Genomic DNA, 20,970 nt, shown 5'->3' on the forward strand with positions numbered 1-20,970 from the left:
ACTTTGAATAAGAGTCACAGCAGTAGATACCTGATTTATTTCTGGAGGGTCTGAGTTACGTTTTCTTGTTTCAGTGCTAGGAATGGAAGTTGGGCCTTCACATAGGCTACCCAAGCTCTCTCTACCTAGCCACAGCTCTCCCTCTTACCAAGTTGCTCTGTTGTTCTTGAACTCATTCTGTAGCCCCAGGCTGACCTCCCAGTCTGGTCCTCTTGCTTTAAGTCTTGTTGAGCACCTGGGGTTATAGGCTGGGTTATTAGGCATGGCTTGTCTTTTATTTTCTCTATAAAGGAAATGAAATGTCTTGAGTAGCAAGTCTTCACGAGGCTTCAGCAGTACTGGGAACCAGCCAGTGGTGTCTTGTGGGGCCTGTGCTTCACAGAGGAGAGAGTCTTGCTCTCCCCCAGGGCCCTCATTCACCTTCCCCCTAGGTAATGCTGCAAATCCTACCAGGAAGGTCTCTGTTCTCTTTATTGGCCTGGAGCCACTCCCCCTCCCACAAGCCTCCAGTGGAGTCAGCAGTGTCAGAGGATATTTAATCCCCAGCTTTGACTCCTGCAGCCTCTTGCATGAATTTCTTCATTCACTGAGTTACTGAGCTGTGCACCTGAGGGTCTCTGGATAGACAGGCAGGGTCTTTACACGGGACATGGTTCTTGGTTTCCGTTTCTCTATGTTCCTAGACACTATTGATTGCATGAAGCTTTTGCCAGGTGAGGATACTTATTAAAACAAGTAGTGGTCACTGGGGGCGTGGGGCGTGGTGATGACTTAGCACACACAGAGCTGCAGAGCAAGCTCAAAGGCCCGAGTTCCCACTTCAGCCACATATACACTGAAATAACAATAATGTAGGGGCAGTCAGCCTGGCCCCTGCACAAGGGTGACATGCAAACCTGCAAAGCATCCCATGGTTTACACATAAAATAATTTACAATCTTTAAAACAAACCACCACTACCAAAGAACAAAAGTCATATATGGCTGTGGGTCTTGTAGCCAGATGCTGGTAGGACAGGCAGCAGAAAGCCTGGGGCTCTCTGACCACCAGTCTGGCCAAACCCAAAAGCTCCACGTTCAGTATGAGACCCAATCTCAGAACTAAGATGGAGAGTAATTTGTGAGAATACCTTGGGGGCACACGGGCATCCAGGAACACACACCCAGAACACATATGCACACATACGTACAAAATAATCAGTGGTGAGACCCGTCTTCGGGATGGTTTGAGAGGTTCCCCACTGCAGGGGTGGGGTGAACTGAGGCCTCTGTGGGTCTGTGCGAGTGGGAAGTTGCTGTGGCCTCGGGGCTGCAGAGTGGAACCCGGCTCAACAGTTCCTTAGAGGAGCAAGTGAGATGTGAGATGTCCTTAGACACCCAGGAAGATTCCAGAAAGTGAACTAAACAGAGGGCCGTGCTAGAGAGCGGGTGGGGGAAGGTCCCACTGGGGATTGCCTGGCTCTCCAAATTCCCTGTTTAACAATTCGCCGTCACAGGCCTGTGCACACTCATTTCTACACCACGCTAGATCAAATCCTAGGAGTGGGGGTGCCCGGAGCCTGTTTATCTGGGAGCTCCTGGGGAAAGGTGAAGCAGGGATAAGGGATCAGGAAATGTGGCGTGCTCTGTCTCTGTATTTCAGAGCTCAAAAACATGTCGGTGTAAGAAGTGTGCCGAGAAACCCAGTGCTTATGCATAATGCTTAACTTGTTTCCCCAGCATCCCCCAAGCTCTGCTGAGCAACCCCGTGCAAGTCCTAGCTTTGGGGAGATGTATTCAGCGTCTTTGGGTTTGACGGAGCTCAGAGTGAGTGACGGGATGAGCGGGATGAGCGGTGGTCAGCCTAGCCTTGCTCTTCTCCCTCTGACACAGCCTAAGGCTGCCAGCCTGGGCATCACTGTCAGCTCTCCACACTTTTCCTCGGCACACACTGACTCCCCCTCTTCCCTCCCCCTGCCTCATCGAAGCAGAGGAGACGTGACTCAGTCAGCCGCGAGCGAACAAAAGGAAGAGTGGCATATTATCCAAACAGAGGAGGCTTCTCTGACACACACGGGAGGTTGGCTCAGACTGTTGTTAGACGTGGAGCGGAGGATAAAGGAGACCCCAAAATAGACTCACAGAAGGAGAATCAAGGCCACCCAAGGCTGGGATCTCCCACAGACTCCTGATAACTTTTGTCTCTACCTCCTCTTGATGATTCCTCCCTAGAGTGGAAATGGCACAGCTCTGTGTGTGAACTGGGGCTTGCCTTTGGGGTAGCAGGGGACCCCAAGCCAGCATTCCTGACCTTGAGCCTTTGGAACTTTGACCCTTAGCCCACCCTTCTCCCCGAGTGTCTTGGTTCGAGTGACCTATGAGTCTTTGATGAGGAATTATATGGTTCCAGAGCCAGCCTGACCCCTGTTCAAGGTGTATGCAAATCTACTCTCTCTAGAAAGCAGCATGGATGGGCTGTGTGTGTGGGGTGGGGTGTGGGTGCTTAGAACCTGCGATTTTGGAGAACATCAGAGCTGAAGGAGGACAGGGGACACCTGTTGTGAGTGAGGTCCTCATGAGCCCACTATGGGCGAAGTCAACTCCTAAAGCAGTGAGTGTGTGTGTCTAGATATTGGAGCTGGGCGCAGTCAGAAAGGACCTTGATCCAGTTGTGGAGATCCCAGTCTATTGTAGCCTGACTGTGTCTTGAGGAAGCTAAGCAACCAATGCCATGCCGTGGGGAGGCGTCTAGGCGCGAGAGCGTCACCTCAGGGCTGGATTAGCTCCGACACTTCTGGATTTGGTGGAGGATGTCACTTCCCTTCCTCTTCCTCTCTTCATCCCATCTGACCCACGCAAACACGGCCATCCCCCTGCAGGAGGTAGCCCAAGGAGCCATTTGGAAGTGGAGACTGGGTCCTCACCAGATGCTGAATGTGGCCCACTGGTCCGGGGTGCTCAGCTCTCACCACCAGTGTGGCAGTGGCACAGACGGGCTACTTACCTATTTTACTAATTTTTTTTTTATTGTATCTCACAAGGCTCCCATGCTTCGGTTTTCTAAGGGAGGAGGGGTTGATGGAGTTACCTCTGTGGGGTGAACCCTCTAGGAAGCTCACTGGGGCAGGAGGAAGACCTTATGGCTGCCTCTGGATTTCCTGGTAGCTTAGATCATGGGAGAACAACTCACGGGACCTATGGTAAAGTTAACGTAAAGGGTTGTCTCTAAACAGAAGAGCTGGCGTGGAACTCTGCCTCTGCCCTTTGACTCCATAACTTTGACAGGTAAGTATGAGCCCCGTGACTGGCCTTGAGCACACAGACACTAAGGGAACACAAGTGGATCTATGTCAGAGAAATTAAATGTGTTTTTATTGTTAGAGCCTGACCTGAGATAGAGGGGGTTGGAAGGCCAGTTAAGGCACTGTTTTAAAAGTTGATTTAGGAAGTGGCTGTTGTGCATGATGTATACACACACACACACACACACACACACACACACACACACACACACACACACGATTTCCTTTTGGGGTGGCTGGAACGCTTCAGAACCTGAAACTGCGATGGTCACAGGGTCCTGTCAGTGTATCTAATGGCATCAAACTGTGCACTGTGGAACAGCTCATTCTGTGGTGTGCAGATTTCCCTTAAGATATAACCCCGGGGGTTGAAGAGCTGGCTCCACAGTTAATAGAACTTGGTGCTCTCACAGAGGACCATGATTTGGTTTCTATCACCCATGCCGGGAAGCTCACAAACACTTTCCAGTTCCAGGAAATCTAACACCCTTTTTCGTTACAGCTAACGCACCTGCACTCACGTGCATGCATAAACTCATGCCGAAACACGCACACACATGTAAAAATATTGCACTGGTTGGTGCATATCTAGAAATCCAGGATCTCTAGAATGTCAAACTTCCCCACCTGCCTACGCCCAAGCATCCAAACTGTAGGCTCAGGCATCTGGGAGACAAAGCACGTTGGTTGCTTGCCCAGTGCCACTCCTGTATGTGGAGGCAGGAGGATGGCCTTCCAGCTCAGCCTGGATGGCATCCCATGCACCTCCATGACCCATGCTTGAAGCTAGGGGTAGTGTGCATCTAGCATGACATCAACAACATGAGACTTTGATAAACTCCTCTGAGTTCCAAAGGCCCCTGGCACTCCGTGGTCACCCAGCCGGAGGCAGGGCTATATTGCCACACTGGGCTGCTGCAGTTGGCCGGGTAACAAGGTTCTTTGATTGATCTCCATACAAATGACTTTGCTGGGAAGTTGGACTTTGCCGTCATTGCTCGGTGTTCCTTCCCGCGCTGGTCTGCCTGTCCCGGGGAGCTGCAGTTTCCTTAGACAGCATAGTTTGCTCCCTCTCTGTGGGCCTCACTGTGCGTCAGCACCGGGTCCATCCAGAGGCCCCTGCCATTCCATTTCTCCCTGTGCTAAAGGAGGAAGTCTCTCTTGCACTCTGGAACTTAGGAGTCCTGCGTGAACCGGATCGCATCTATCATTCTGCTTGCTCCTGGAGGCGGTTCCTACTCCAGGCTGACAACAGAAGATTTGCATCTTTCTTCTTCTCCTGCCTCACAAGGTTTCCCTCTTGTAAAATTTAGAGCGAAGTAAAGTGAAGTCTAGCGAAGGCAAGAGGGGCTTTCTCTGCAACTCCGTTAGAGTAGCGTCTTTCTTTCCTATCATCTGTTAACGGGAAGACGTGATCGTCCCAGTGTCCTTGTCCCTTCCCCATCCTGTGGCATCTCTGACTGCAGCTCATCTAAAGTGGAGTCTTTGGCTCTGAAAGAGACGGATCTGGGCATAGCAGTCTCAATCACCTCGTGTCTGCTGGCTGTCTACTGAGGGGAGACCTGGATGGTTTCCTGGACATGGGCTCCTGGACATGGGGCTGACCTGCCACAAAAGCTACCATCTGGTTCTCTAGCCACTGTGCCTCTCCAAAGCATCTCCCCAGGAAAGGAGAGAGAGCTTGGCTGGAAGGCTGCGGTGGCCCTGCCTGGGCACCCGAGCCACTCTGGTCCTCTGTTTTCAAAATCAACAGTTCAAGCCAACTGGAAGTGTGTGTGTGTGTGTGTGTGTGTGTGTGTGTGTGTGTGTGTGTGTGTAAGTGACCTGGCTTCTCACAGCGGCCACTGTAGGGAGAGGCAGGACTGGGTTTTCAGAGTAATTGAGGAACTTCCCTCATGAGGATATGCTGTCTCTCAAGTCAGCTCTCTTTGAGGCCTGGGAAGAGAAATCATTTCTGGTCTATAGCTTCAGGTACTTGCAAAGGCTGTACGCATTCAGTATTCTTATCTTGTCCCCTTTAAGCAGGGAGGCTGTGGGTCTTTCCCAGTCTCTGCTCATGCAGGTAAACGGCCCCTGCCATGCAGAAGCCCTGGTGTAACTTTGATGCCCACTTGACATTCAGTCTCCTGAGGCTGACTTACGACTAATCTGTGAGTAGCTTGCTGCAGTCTGGCCTTCGTGTGCTTTGGAAGTGGTCCCTTTGAGAACCACATCTCTCCCGATTCTGCCCTCCTCCCCAGGGACCCTGGCACTTCTTGCTGCTCTTAGTTTTCCACTCAGTCACATCCACCGTGTGGATCTCCAGAAAAGGCTTGTTTGATTTCCTTACAGTTTCTTGATAGAGCTCCCAACACAAGCACACGCACCGTGGCCATGACACACGTGCTTCTGGAAGGAAGGCAGGCTACAGATCTATGTTCCTGTCTGTACTCTGCCTGGGCCGTGGAATCAACACCTGTCACAGACATGCCCTTGAAACATCACTCAGCCTGCTGAACCTCTGATCTGGAACACAAATTTAGAAGTGTGGGTGCTTCCAACCTGAATTCTGACATTCTTATTTCCACACCGCTCAAAAACATTTCCAAGAAATGTTCCTCAGATAGGTTCTCTGCTGGATCAGGGAGGTTTGTGTGTGTGTGTGTGTGGGGGGGGGGGGGCACGCAAGTGTTCCACGGACTCAGCTCTGACTCGGTGCCATTGAGGGTGAGCACAGGGAAGGCCTGGTGGAGTGTGAGCTGGTTTCCTCTCCTTATAGCTCTGAATCTTTAATAAGCTCTCGATACACCCAAAACACAAGCTTCTATTTATCTGCAAGTTCTTCCATGGAGGGGCTTAAGGGTAAAGGTTATCTGGGAGGGAAAAGGTCAACTGTGGAGGAGAGAACTCTCTGGAGATGACCAGAGGGCATGGCAAGTGTGTAGTGATGTCATGCAGACTTGTGCTGTCAGGGGTGGCAGCCACCAGGCCTCTGAAATGGGTCTGGTCTTAATTGAGACATGCTGTCAGCTCAACCATGCATGCATCTTAGACATGGGCTGTGGGAGTGATGCATGATTACACGAAGGGTGATGTTCTGGTTACACAGTGCATTGTGTGTTAATTTCACGTTTAATACTCCTTAGAGGCTTTAAAAGGTTTTAAAGTGTGTGTGTGTGTGTGTGTGTGTGTGTGTGTGTGTGCATTGTTGTGGATAGCCCTGGGGCTAATTATATTTGATGTTAATTCCGTTCTTCTGTAAGTGACTGCAAACAAGGAATGAGTCAGCACTCAGGTGATTTCCTCTGTAAACCTGCTTCTCACCTTAATTTGTAAAATAAAGGAGAGCTGATGACTGGGCAGATAAAAGGGAAGGTAGAGAGAAGGAGGAGAAAATGGAAGAGGGAGAGGATGCAGAGGAGGAAGACTGAAGAAAAGCGGAGCAAAAGCACATGGCCTGGAGAAACTGCAAGTTCTAAGGGGTCTCATAGATGGGGAAGATGGTAGGTAGTGGTAGATCTGTCCAATCTAGGCGCACAGCATGTATTCATATTAACTGAGTTGTGTTTTCATTGCCGGGGCATATTTGGGATGGAGATTTACTGCAACAGTGTGTCTGTGTGTTGTGTGTGTATCTGAGAGTGGGTTTGTGCACATGAGTGTTGGTGTCCTTGGAGGAAGCAGAGATGTTGGATACCCTAGATCAGGGATGATAGGAGGGCGTGAGCTGCTGGGAACGGAACTCAGGTCCTCTGCAAGAATAGTATGTGCTCTTAGTCACCAAGCCACCTCTCTAGCCCACGTTTAACATTTTTAGGTATGTGTACTAGAGAACTTTAGTACATGAGAGGCTCACCTCAAGCCTGCAGCATTGGAGCTCTGACAAGCCACCAGGACTCAGTCAGGCCCAGTGCCCTGTTTGGAGACAGAATGGATGCAGTGGGGGGATCAAGCTTCTGGCCTATGTTGGAGGGAGAAAGATGCAAATGTGATCGGCACATTTCAAAGGACAATGATGACAACTACCTCCTCTCAGTCTCTGGCCCTTGAACCTATCTATGGGCCAAGGATTTGATTTAAGTACATTCTTTTTTTGTTTCAATCTTATCCTATTCTAATTAAAAAGGTCAGACCTCACACAATGTCAGTACTTCTGTCTGTCTGTCTTTCTGTCTGTCTGTCTTCCCTCTTTAATCTGGAAGAAATGAACTGAAGGACTGCCAAGCCAGCTGAGCAGGTAAACGCCCTTGCTATGCAAATCTGGTGACCTGAGTTCAACTCCTAGAACCCCTACAAAAGGCCAGATGTGGTTGGGCCATTATAACCCCAGCACTTCTACAGCAGAGAGAGGAGGCGGAGACAGGAGAATGCGCTGGAAGCTCATTGGCTAGCTAGCCTGGAGAGTGCAGTACCCATGGTGGAGGGAGGGAACCGAAACGGCTCCTGAAAGCTCTACATGTGTGTTGTTGCACTTACATGCACACACATGTTAATAATAATAGTAATAATAATAATAAATACTAATAATACAAAAACAACAAAACCAACGTATGAAGGGGAACAGATCACGTCCACTCACAGCTGTAGTTTTTAGCCTGTCACTGGGTAGCCTAGTTGCTTGGAGTCTGAATCCGCACAGATTGTAGAGGTGAGCACACGTGGTACAAGAAGCCGGTTACCTCGTGGCCAAGTAGAAGAGGAAGAACCCAGATGCCCATAGTCCTCTTCAAGGACATGCTTCCAGTGACCTAAGATCAAGCCTCTAGGCCTCACGTTTTGTTAGCCACCATCTTGGAGACCGAGCCTAGAACACAAGAGTGCTGGGGGGAACATTCTAGAACCCAAGGCCTTTTGCGGGTGGGGTGGGGGGGTGGGGGGGTGGGGGGTGGGAGGGTGGGGGGGAAGGGGGAGGGGCGGCGGGCATTCCAGGCCCAGATTATAGCAGATACAACCCTGATAACCACTCTGGGTGCTGCTCTCAGGATTTGTGGGGATTCTCAGTGACTCTGCCCCGCCTCCTCACTGCCCCGCCTCCCCACTGCCCCGCCTCCTCATTGCCCCGCCTCCCCACTGCCCCGCCTCCTCACTGCCCCGCCTCCCCACTGCCCCGCCTCCTCACTGCCCTGCCTCCCCACTGCCCCGCCTCCTCACTGCCCCGCCTCCTCACTGCCCCGCCTCCTCACTGCCCCGCCTCCCCACTGCCCCGCCTCCTCACTGCCAGCTGCCTGGGATTCTGTCTTCTCCCAGGGTTTGTCCCAAGCCTGCTCCTCCTATCTCATCTTTCATGAGGATGGCTCCCCAGTCAGCCCTGCCCCTTATCTGCCTGTTTCTTTACTGCCTATACGACCCCACGTGGGTTTCCAGGAAGAACCTTAGAATGCTAAGAGGGTGATCACTATTCCCTCACCATCAGTGCCTCTCAGACCCTCTCCATACTCCCCACACCTTGTGAGAATGACCTTAATGAATACATTCATCCCTTGTCTTCTCTCCCTGTTGGGTTCGTTCTTGGGAGGCACAGGTAGGGCACCCTGGAGCAGCAGGAGAATGGGACACTCCTCTTAGGAATGGGCTTAGTTCTTCTCTCCATAACCAGGTCCCATCTGGAGACTGGTCTCATACAGATGTTTCTTCCTCTTCTCCCTTTCATGTCAGGGAGGAGATGGGTCCAGCTTTGTCATCCCCTGGGTACCTCTCCATCTGTCCTAGTTTTCTTTCTGTTGCTGTGATAAATCCTACAGCCAAGAGTCTTGGGGGTTTACCTCACCTTTCAGCTTACATTCCATCAATCACCAAGAGAAGCCAGGTCAGGAACCATGGGGTGATGCCGTGTACTGGTGTGTTCTCTCTAGCTGGCTCAGTTTGCCTTCTTATATAGTCAAGGCCACCTGCCTATGGTTGTCACTGCCCACAGTGACCAAGGTCTCCTCACAATGATCAGGTCTATGTCCCATAGACTTGCCTACAGGCTACTCCAGTGGATATGGTTCCTTAGTTGAGGTTCCGTCTTCCCAGATGATTCTAGCTTGTGTCACGTTGACAACAATGAAGGCACACACCCTCCCTGGCTGCTCTTCCCTAGCCTTGCCCACATCGCCATAGACTATTTTCTAGTTGCCTTCTATCTCCATCTCCGTCCGCAGAGCTCTGGGCCCAAGCTCTCATGCTTTGCACGTCCCTCTGCATACGTGTGGCTGGCAGCTGCTCAGAAGCCAGTGGCATCTTTGTTCCCTTGGCTTTCACTCCACTGTGAATAGACACCGACTCTCATGACTCCCTTCTCCTAAAGGTTTTTCCCTGGGGCCTCTTTAACTGGACTGTTTGGGCTCAGAGATAAATGAAAAAACACAACAACAACAACAACAACAACAACAACAACAAAACAAACAACTGTCATTGTAATGAAATACCTAAAGCTGAGTGTATTTTATAAAAAGTCTTCTTTATCCCACAGTTATGGAGACCCAAGGGCATGGTGCCAGCATCACCTTGGCTCTGGTGAGGACTTAATACCAGGTAACAACATGGTGGGAGTATATGGCAAGACAGGAAGCCACAGCAGGAAGAGGGGCGGGCTTCTTTGTTTATTCTGATCTTAGGAGAGCTAACCAGATTCTTTTTGTAACGACATCAATTAGTTTTGGACATATGTCTCTGACTTACAAAGGGCAGGGCTGGAGAAGTGCTGAGAGCACAAAGAGGCTGTGCTCTAGAGATAGCCAAGGTTGTACCTCGTGCTGCAACAGGACTTGGTAATGTGTAAGAGTCACCCAGGTGGTACTGGTTTTGAAGGCACGAAGGGGTCATGCAGAGCAGCTGAGGCTTGGCACTGTGAGAGGCCATGGAAGGCCATTGGTGAAGGTGCAGCCTCAGTTGTAATTGACGGCCCAGGACTGAAGGGTTCATGCAGTGTTTTGGAGGTGCTAGTACCATGATATGACCACCAAGAACAGCAGCAGCAGTGGAGTACAGGCAGCTGGAGCCTAGAAGACAACGTGTATGCTACCAGTTGCTAGCTCCCCATCTTTTAGAGGCCCCACATTACCTACAATAGTTTTGCACTGAGGAGTGAGCTCCCGAAACATGGTGTCCCAGGGACAGCTCAAATCACATACAAACCACAACACCATCCGAATGGGGGGAGCTAAGGCTGTCTGTCCATCTAGATCTGGTTACCACAGGGAGGCCAGCATCATCACTGAGCTTAGCAAGACTGGAGGATGGCGGGTGGGGGCAGTGGGAGAGCCGCAGAGAGGGCGAAGGCTTCAGGTGTATCGCCATGAGAGCTGCCACAACTGCTGTGGAGTAACTGAAGCCAGCAGTTATGTGATTGGACGGGATACATTTGGGTTTCTCTGACTGGTTGTCTATTAGGGAAGCAGTCAATCAGGCCAGTTGTTACTGCTGAGCTTTCTGGGTTAGCACTGGGCTGGCAGATGGCTGACTTCCTGGGTGTCTGCTGTGATGAAGGGTTGGTTTCCTAGGCAAGTAGCCATGTGGGTACCATTTTGTATATGGACTGGCTGCTTGCCTACTCATTCTCTCAGATTGCCTTGAATCTCAAAAGAGACTCTGGACTTTTCGCAGCGTCGAGACTGAAAGATGACAGAACTTCTGAGGTTCGACTGAATGCATTTGCATTATGATATGGCCATGGACTGTGGGGTCAGTGCCTGGAGTGTGGGCTGAAGTGTACCCCATAGGCTTGAATATTTGAACACTTGGTGCACAGTTGATGGTGCTACTTGTGGAGGCTTTTAATGTCTGGCCTCGATAAAAGAGATATGTCACTGGGGGTGGGCCTCGAGAGTATATAGTCTCACCCCACTTGGTTTGCTTCCTTTGCTTTCTGCTTGCCCTTGAGGATGTGAGCTCTCATCTTCCTGCTACACCTTCCATACCTGTCTGCTGTGATGACCCCCTGACACGGTGGACTCTCCTCCCATAGGAACCATAAGCCTGAGGAAACTTTTATTAGTTGCCTTGATCATGGTGTACACAGCAACAGAAAAGCAATTAAGACATCATTCTCGTTAAGTGATAGGGTAGAAGAGATTACAGAAAGCGCCTTAATTTGCCCAGGATCTCTGACCTTCAAAACTTGGATCTTTTAGAAATTTTCCTTCACTTATCAAGCAACTTCCCTCTGAATAAATGAGGGAGAAGCAAGAGTACACAGTTTCTGAAGATCATGAACATAGTGCTGTGCACAGTGCCCGAGACCACAAGAGCCCAGGGAATAGTTCCTGAATGAATGAATGAAGTCACTTCCTTTCTTCAAGATTCACCATTTGGAATGGCAGATTACAGGGAGGAAAGGACTGGAGTTTACAGTATGGTAGGCAGAACGGTCCTGAAAACACTGTCATGGTTTCAATATGAGGTATACCCTGAAGGGCTCCTATGCTGCGGGCTTGAATCCCGGGGGAGCACTGTTCAGAGCCGGGGCTGTGGGTGAAGAGATTGGATCACTAGGATTCTGGCTTCATCGGTATCTCCTGAGGGGCTCAAACTTGATGGCACTGTTGGGCAGTGGTCAAAAGAAGTGAGTTTACTAGGGGTATTTCCTGGGAGAATGAGCCTCTCCTCCTTCTCCTCCCCCCTCCTCCTCTTCTTCATCCTCCTCCTCTTCTTCCTCCTTTTCCTCTTCCTCTTTCTGATCCTCCCCCTCCTTCTCTTCTTTCCTCTTCCTCCTTTTCTTCCTCCTGGTCCTACTTCTTCCCCTTTCTCCTCTTCCTTGTTCTTCCTCCTTCCTTCCCCCTCATCCCCATTTTCCTCCTTCCCCTTCTTCTTCCTCCTTCCTTTTCTTCCCCCTCTTCCCCTTCCTCTTCTTCCTGCCCACCCCTCTTTCTCTCCCTGCCCCCTTCATGGGATATTTTTCCAGAATAAATCAACTGATTCACCATAGGCCGAGACCTCTAAGACTAAGCAGAAATGACTACTTCTTCCCTTCAGCTGTTCTATTGGGTAGTTTGTCACAGTAACAAAAATATTACTCATACTGGTGCCCATACCCTTACCCCTGGAATCTATGGATATGTGTGTGATACTGTGAAAGGGGGAATTGAGGTTGAAGATGTCACCAAGGCTGCCAATCAGGAAGATTCTGGGCCACTGGGTCAGTGTCGTCACAAGGGTACTGATAAGTGGAGGATGGAGACAGATGAGGGAGCAAGGGAGTGAGGGAAAGTGAGAGAAAGGGAATAGAGAGAGGGAATTGACCTACATTACAGGCTTTGGAGCCACGAGACAAGGATGTGGGTGCTCTCTGGGAGATGTATCACCATGCTAGTGCCTTAGTTCCATTACTACTGTGGTGCTAAAACACCATGACCCAGGCAACTCAGAGAGAGAAGGGGAGAGAGAGAGAGAGAGAGAGAGAGAGAGAGAGAGAGAGAGAGAGAGAGAGAGAGAGAGAGAGAGAGCCTGTACAGGATGCTGAGGGCTTATACCTGCAAGCACATAGCAGAGAGAGTAAACTTGGCATGGTATGAACTCTCAAAAGCCAGCTCTCAACCGCACACTTCCTCCAACAAGGACATACAACATGCCATCAGTTGGGGACCAAGTTTTCAATGCCTGAGACTATGGGTCAAGTGGGGTGGAAGCCCCACGGCTTGGAAGTCAGTTATGTCCTGGAACCTGGCAGAGGTAGCACGGCCCTGATGAAATTTCATACTCAGCCTGGTAAGACCCGTGCTAGAGTTTCACCTGCAGACTTGCTAGATGATGTATCTTGTTGTCTTTATGAAGTTTATTCAGCCAATATTAGGGCACTAGCACAAGGTGTTATGGGGATTTCTTGAGACAAGGTCATAGGGTTGAGACCTTGGGAGACATGGTAAAAGTCGCAGAGGGTTTAGTGGGTACAGAGGAGCAAGCATCCAAGTAGATCGTGTAGACTTAGGAGGGAAGACCTCTTCCTACGATTTACAGAGTGATGGAAACCACTTGGGCTGTTTGTACAACCCAAGGGTGTCTCTTAGTAGTGGCCAATGCAAACCAGAGCCCCAAACCTGGACAGCAGGTGCTCAGAGCCAGTAAATTGGATCTGGGAAAATTATGGGTTATGCTGGATTTTACACCTGTGGATGGTGAGTGGGTTTCCAGCTGCTGTGCTTATTGAAGTTTTCCTAAAAGAAATGCTAATTGCTGCGAAATTGCACTTGTCAGAGTGAGTGCACAGAGAGCCACATTTCCAGTTCTGATTTTCACAGAAAGGGAGACGGGTGGACAAGAAGGAGAGACTGGGTTCAAGGGTTTTGAGGGTGTTGGGAGAGGAGACTGAGAACGAGATATGTGAGAACCCGTTGCTGGATCTCAGCAGTGCTTTCATTCAGTCCGGGTCAGAGGGAACACAACAGAGCTAAGTATATTGGTAATCCAGGTAACAGGGTCAGCTGTCGCATGATTTGAAGGTCCGTGTTCTTCCAGTGTGGGCTGGAGCCTGCCTTCTTTACTCATGAACTCTTAACCCCCTGCACACTTCCTGGATCTTGGACAGTTGTTCCAGGAACTAGAAGTTTATTTCTTTATTTAGGACATAGATTCACACTTGCTTTGTAATACCCAAGTCAGACTGGTACTCTGCACTCTCTCACTGAGGCCCCCGCCAAAGACTCCAGAGTCTCCAAGCTGCAGCCACAAGGGGAAGGACATAAAGACAAAGCTGCAGGATAATCCTGAGGTAGTCTACAGTCCTCTCTGCATTCTCTGGCTTACTCTGCGGAGGACAACAGTCTTGAGCAGCCAAGTGGTATTTCACCCCCATATATATGCATACATATATTAACACACACATATGTGTGTGTGCATTTACACACATATATGTGTATGCATGTATTAACACACATAAATATGTATGTGTGTATTTACATGCACATATGTATGCATGAGTATTTACATGCATATATGTATGCATGTATATTACATGCATATATGTATGTATATTTACATGCATATATGCAAGCACATGTATTTATTATACACATGCATGTACACATGTATTTATACATACATACATATGTATAAAAATGTGCATAAATATACACAATACATGTATGTGAATTTACACAATACATGTATGTGTGTATGAACACACATGTATTTGCATGTATTTACACATATATTTATTTACACACATATTTTATGTCAGTTTTCTTTAGCTATAGGTTCTATACCTGAAGATTCAATTAGCCAAAACTTACAAATATTCGAAAAGTTTATGACTGACCATGAACAGAATATTTCCCTTTAAATAAATAGGTAATAATAACTATTAGTGCTTATCACGCATGCACATCATCTGCAGACAATTAATGCATAGAAGAAGACGAAGGTCTCAGTGACTTTTGTGGGTAAGAGGAATGAACTCTATGTCCTCATACTCTGTTCCTTCAAATGGCTTTTTACCTCCACGGGTAATATGCAACCATCATGCTATGTATCCATCTCTATGTCATAGAGCTATGTCACCTGCAATAGGTCCTTGGACATCTAGACTTTAGCATTTCCCATGGATTCTGAAACCAATCTTCTATTGGTTCTGAGGGACAGTATGTGTGTGTGTATGTGTGTATACGCGCATGCACGTGTATACACGTGTATACATGTGTGCATACCTTGCGTAGCTGATGTTTGATCAGGAAACACTAATTTTAGATACATTTAGAATAATTTCTGCAACTCCTCAGTTTTGCACATGGACATGAGGTTATTCATGAATTGCAAGAGGAAGGGATGAGTAATGGCAGCCGTTATGTCACTTCCTCTTAGCTGGCTGTGGGCGTGTCTTTCCCCAGGGAGTTTGCAGTAGCATGACATTGCCCTGGCTGGCTTTGTGCATGGGGCAGAGCCAGGACCAGACTTGCTGGGGGAGTGGTTGAGTAGAGAACAATATTCCCCGGGGAACATAGGACAAGTGCCTACATAGCCTGAAGAGGTATCTCCACCAGCAGTGTGTGGTTCCTTGCTCAGGATCTCAAAGAGGTGTTCATTAGCCTGTGGGAGAAGAACCTATTGCAGCAGCCAGGACCTCAGCCATTACCTGTGCTGTAGAGACAAGGGTAGACGAAACCACTGTGGCCATTTTCCAACAGGGTTTAGACCACACTGTAAAAAGGCTTCATGCGTAATCACCATGTTATTTTATGGTTTAGAACTTCAATGAATAGCAAGGAAATTTGAATTTAGAGGGGTCATGATCCCATGTAATTTCTAGGCTATTAGCTCAAGGGATTGAATTATAAAGATGTTGAAATTTGAAAATCAGTCTCAAGTGGGAAAGCCATATGAATCAAATAGAGTTACCTGGGTCTAAACCTAGTCTAGGCTCCTTTTCCTGTTGCTGTGTTACAACACTCTGACAAAAGCAACTTAAAGAAGAAAGAATTTATTCTGGCTCAGGGTTCAAGACTGCAGTCTATCATCATGGGGGAGTCAAGACAGTGGAAGCCTGAAGGATATGGTCACATCATATCCATCATCCAGAAGTAGAGAATAGTGAATGCTCTTGCTTAGCTAGCTTCTTCCCTTTCATGAAGTTAAGGATCCAAGCTTAGGGAATGGTGCCTCCCCCAGTAGACAGGTTTTTCTTCCAGCATTAATCTAAGATAATCCTCCACAGAGGGTCTCCAAGGTCATCCTGGATATCATCGATTTGACAATTGAGATTATTCACTGCAAACTCAACATTAAAAGGAAAGGCAATCATATGTTATAATGGAAACCCTAACAGTAGGACATTGGTCACAGGAAGCCTGTCACCAACTTTGCTACTGATCCCAGCTGAAGAGATTGTTTCAGGTTATCTTTGTGATCCTCTTCACTTTGCCTTTAGGACTCTGCCTCAATGAACCAGTTCTATCTGGTGGCAGTGGACTGTGCCACCAGATAGAACTGGTTGTAGCAGGTTCAACAACCCTGATAAATCTCACAGTTGAAAATGGCAAGAGTTTGAACTATCTCCCAACTAGGTTTCTGTCCTGTGACCATGACACTCTTCTAGGAAGACCATGACAACCGGTCATATAGGGACAACACCTGAAGTCCTTCCCCATGCAAACAGAGCATCCCTAACATCTCAGACTGAGCCAATGGGAGGCATCTACCCATATCCCACCCCACCTCAAAAATTTTTATAAGGTCCCTGTCCACAGGGAATAAAGCGCACGAGTTATTTCACCAAAGGTCATTTGAGGTTGCCTTAAGGTCATCTTACTCCAGGGATGAGTTTTATTTCCTGAAGCTTTAGTTACTGGATCTCAACTCTACCCAACAAGTGGGGTGCGCTTGATCGAAGCTACTACTTGCTACCAGCTGACTCCAGCTCTACTAGCTGCCTGCTGCATCTCACTGCTTCCCACCAACTCCGAGGCAGCGACAGACGGAGGTCTGGAAGAGGAAGAGGTCTGGCAGCCTGCCCTGCTCTGGCTTCACCACAGAGAGCTGTAACTCAACTTTGGTCATTCTAGCCATGCCAGAGCCCTACGAGACCTCTCATTCCAGCCTCCAGCTGGCCGGGCTAAGGATCCCCTGTGGGCTGTGCCTTGGTAGGCAGACTAGCACTGAATCTCTTTAAAAGCACACATGATTCACTGTGGCTCATATGTCACCTTGCAGTTTGACTCTTTGGAGAAGATCTGTCTGTTATTTTAAGTTGACAGGGGGATAATCGACTGAGACAGAATGGAATGAAAGATGACTTTGGAGAAACAGTGATGAGATTTGTCAAAGGTGGTTAATTGTGCTTGCCCCAGTGCCTGGCACCATTGCTGAGAGGGCTCCTAACTCATGTAAGTTTGGTTAGTTAGAGTTAGTTAGTTACTTAGTCAACCATGAAATGGTCCATAATTGTTTAACCCCATCACCAGTCTAAACCTTTAACTATGGGAGAATGTGTTTTTATTTGCATATTTGTATCTTTTGTATAAAGCCACATAAATTCAATGCTCTTATCAGAAACTAAAACCTGGAAAGAACAGAAAACTGGGGTATGGGGAAATGGCTCAGCAGTTAAGATCACTTGCTGTTCTTGCAGAGGACCCAGGTTTGTTTCTGAGCACCCTCATGGTGGCTCATAACTTTAGTTGTATGAATTCTGATGCCCTCTTCTGGCCTCCACAGGTACTACATACCTATGGTACACACACATGCATGCAAACAAAACCACTCCTACACACAAAATAAAAATAATCCTTATAAAACTAAAGAATGGAAACTTGCCTGCTATTGTTCTTTGAATTTACACATTCACAAAAAACCCTTGTTAAGTGTTTAGAGTTAAGAGAATTTAAAAACGAAACCTTGAAGTTCTGATGTGAGAGAATTCTGTTTGCTTTTCATGAAGACTCTATTGAAACCAGTGCGAGAGGTGGAGGAGTAGTTTTTTTTCTGGAGCGTACTGCCAACAGCAAGTTCAAGCAGCAGCCAGAAACAGCAGCTCTCACACACAGAAGGGTACAACCTCTGCCTTCTTTCTCACTAGAGGTTGCTAATTTCCTGATTTCTCCCTGGAATTCTTTAAGCCTGAAGTAATTCACCGTGCGGCTGCAGTATGGTTTGTCCTGCGCTGCTGGACATTTTATTAGCAATCCGTGCAAGGCGCTCCCTGCAGAATGGCTAAGAGCTCAGACTTGTTCTCTCTTGTGGTCCTGTTGCGCCCTGGGAGATCTGGATGGAAGCTGAAGCTTCCTGTTATGATTATGTGCCTGTTTTCACACTAACAGTTAAGCGTGCCCTGGGATCGTCGTGCAAAGGTGGGACATTGCTGTGTTTGGATCCTGTTTGCACTTGCTGAGTGAGGTGAGAAGCAAGAGAGGTGTCCTGCTGGACAGCTCTAGTGGGCGGGGCTGGACAGTTCTGGTGGGCGGGGCTAGAAGCTCTAGCGGGCGGGGCTGGCAGGCATCCAGCTGTGCGGGAGCTCCAGCTCTGCAGTGTGCTCTCTCCAAATGTACTGGGTTTAGTGGGAGGCTCAGGAGGCTGCTGACTAAAGGGCAGTTCTAGAGCAGAGCCCTTGAATCAGCTGTGGGCTGTAACTTCTTCCTTCCAAATCTTCACCAGAAGGGGTACTGCTGCAGGACATTGATAAATGTGTCCTGTGTCTTGAAGTGTTCTGAAGTCTTCCACCTCAGAGAGAGAGAGAGAGAGAGAGAGAGAGAGAGAGAGAGAGAGAGAAGAGAGAGAAGAGAGAAGAGAGAAGAGAGAAGAGAGAAGAGAGAAGAGAGAAGAGAGAAGAGAGAAGAGAGAAGAGAGAGGAGAGAGAAGAGTGAGAGGAGAGAGGGAAGAGAGAGAAGAGGAGGGGGACAGGGAGAGAAGAGGAGGAGACAGGGAGAAAGAGAGAGAGGGAGAGAGAGAAAAGGGACAGATGAACCTCTGACCCCTGGCATAATTACATGTCTGTTTTCACACTAACAGTTAAGAGTGCCCTGGGATGATTGTGCAAAGGAGGGACATCCCTGTGTTTGGATCCTGTTCTTAATGGACTTTCAAAGAAGGCTGGCATCAGATGGGCCAGCCAGATGTGGATGTGTCTAATAAAGATTCCTCTGTAAACAGTGGCTGCATCACACAGTCAAACCCATCTGCCGAAGTCCAAATGTGAGCTAAAGGGAGGATCATAGAAGCCACAGAAGCTGAGGGAATAGCGAGGTATTTCCCTCTTCAGTATCTGCAACAGGCAGGTACTTGGAAGGAGGAGGAAGAGGAGGCAAAAAGCAAAGAGTAGTATGGGCTGGCAGGGTGCAGAGGCTGGGCCCACCATGGTGGACAGTGCTAGCAGGCTTATAGAGGCCCCGCCACTGGTTACAGTAAGGCTTATTGATGAATGAGGCTCCAGTTCCCAATACGTCTGCCTAGATGGCCATGGATACTCTTAAACAGACCCCACGGGCCCGAGGCAGCCCACAGGAAAGCTGCAAAGAACCTTGCTGCCTAGCTTCATCTCTCTGGGACCTCGACTCAGGCTGGTCCTGACAACACAGCATCAAGATCTACAACTGAAGGATTATTCTGGGTGTTACAGGGAGCTGATGGGATGTGGGAACATGGAAGGCCTCTGTCCCCAGAAGGATGGACAAGTAGGGAGGCTCTGATCCTGCCCCTGGAGGGATCTACACCCAGATTGGCATGCAAGAAAAATCTTTATACAGGCATTTAAGATAGCAGATACATTAAACTGTCAAAACGAGGGGAGACTATGAGATGTCAGGGTTGAACAGTGAAGAGGGTGGTATGACTGGGCAGGGAGCACAGGCGAGGGCTGAGGGAGATAGCCTGACCTGGAGGCCCAGTGCTGAGCAGCATAGGAGTCCTTTCAAACATGAGCATCAAATGCTTCATTGTGTATCCAGGGGAGGAAGGGAGCTTGCACGCATTCCTGAACACCTATGGGGCCGCCTTAGGGTCCCAGATGGCACTTCCTGTGTGGCAGGCTGCTGTGACTATAGAGCCTCCCTAGTTCCCTGTGATTGAGACATTTGAGATCACATCTGCTGCCCTTCCTGGGGACTGCGGTGATGAGGATCAACCGTAGTGGGAGAAAACATCTTCCAGGTGTGGCCTGTAAATGTGACCGAGTGTTCTGTGCACACGGTGAGGATGTCTCAGCCAAACCCATATGAAATAGCTCCATGTGGGAACTCAGGTTTCTAATACCAGTTCTAGGGAGATAGACATATGGGCCTCTGAGGTTAGCCTGCCAGCCGGCCTGTCTCACTGCTAGAGAATTAAAAGTGCCTCTGTGTGAAGGAATGGGTATTGTGAGCAACTAAGGAAGGTGCTGGAGGTTTATCTCTGGCCTCCAAATGTATGCACACACATGTATGTCTACACATGCATGTACACAATGCATGTATACACATGTATGTACACAAATGCATGTATACACGTGTATGCACACACATATGTGTACACACATGTATGCACACACATGTGAAGTGGCTGTGCATGTATACACACACTGCTGTGATACACTCAATGATAAAATATGCATGCCAGGAAGAGAGCCTAAGGAAAAGTTGTTTTTTTTTTTTTCCCTCATGGACCTCAGTGAGACCGACTCTGAAATCTAAGGAAGGAAACTCAAACTGTCATAGAGGATTAAGCATGTGATATCTCTGAAGGCAGAGAATTCTCTTGTGGGAAGAAGCTGAATTAAAAGAACATGGCTGACTCTCTAGTCCCTCATTCTCCATTTCTGGAATATCTGTGTCATAACAGGCACAGGGACACGGGCAGCCATTCTCAAAGACAGTGAAGAAGAGAGGTGCCTGGGGTAGAAGGTTTCCTTCTGAGGACTTTCTTTGTTGTCTTGCCTCCCGACAAAATCTTCAAATGATACCAGAGAGCTTTATATCTGGAGTTCAAAGTCTAAAAACAAAACCTGAAGAAGACTGAAAAAAGCAAGCAAGCAAGCAAGCAAACAAGGAGATGCAGGCTGTCTCACAGGTGGACAGGCTAAGGGCGGTAAGTGTTTCCTTCTGTGTTTCCCTAGAGGAGTGGCTGGAGGAAGAAGGGCTCCAAGCTATTCATAGTATGGGTATCCTTTGCTGAGAGACCTGCACAGGCACCTCTCTGCCTTAACACAGCTGAGCTGAGCTGAGCTGAGCTGAGCTGAGCTGAGCTGAGCTGAGCTGAGCTGAGCTGAGCTGAGCTGAGCTGTGGGTTCTCTGCCTCCTTATGAGAGGCAATGAATGCCAAGTGAGGTGGATGAT

General features: G+C 48.6%; 1 protein-coding gene across 5 annotated transcripts in view; it reads right to left on the reverse strand.

Annotated features, from left to right (window-relative positions):
* Kcnj6 (potassium inwardly-rectifying channel, subfamily J, member 6) overlaps positions 1–20,970 on the reverse strand; it is a 252,717-nt gene that overhangs the window by 103,639 nt on the left and 128,108 nt on the right. The window contains exon 1 of one of the 5 annotated variants that reach the window (XM_011246104.2): positions 7,839–8,089. The exons of 3 other annotated variants lie outside the window; for them this stretch is intronic. The gene's annotated coding sequence lies outside the window, so the exon portion shown is untranslated. Of the gene's footprint in view, positions 1–7,838; positions 8,090–20,970 lie in introns of those variants that run through there. One more of the 5 variants, NM_001025590.2, reaches the window with a different exon arrangement.

This window comes from Mus musculus, chromosome 16 (genome assembly GCF_000001635.26).
Source record: "Mus musculus strain C57BL/6J chromosome 16, GRCm38.p6 C57BL/6J".
Classification (NCBI taxonomy): domain Eukaryota; kingdom Metazoa; phylum Chordata; class Mammalia; order Rodentia; family Muridae; genus Mus; species Mus musculus.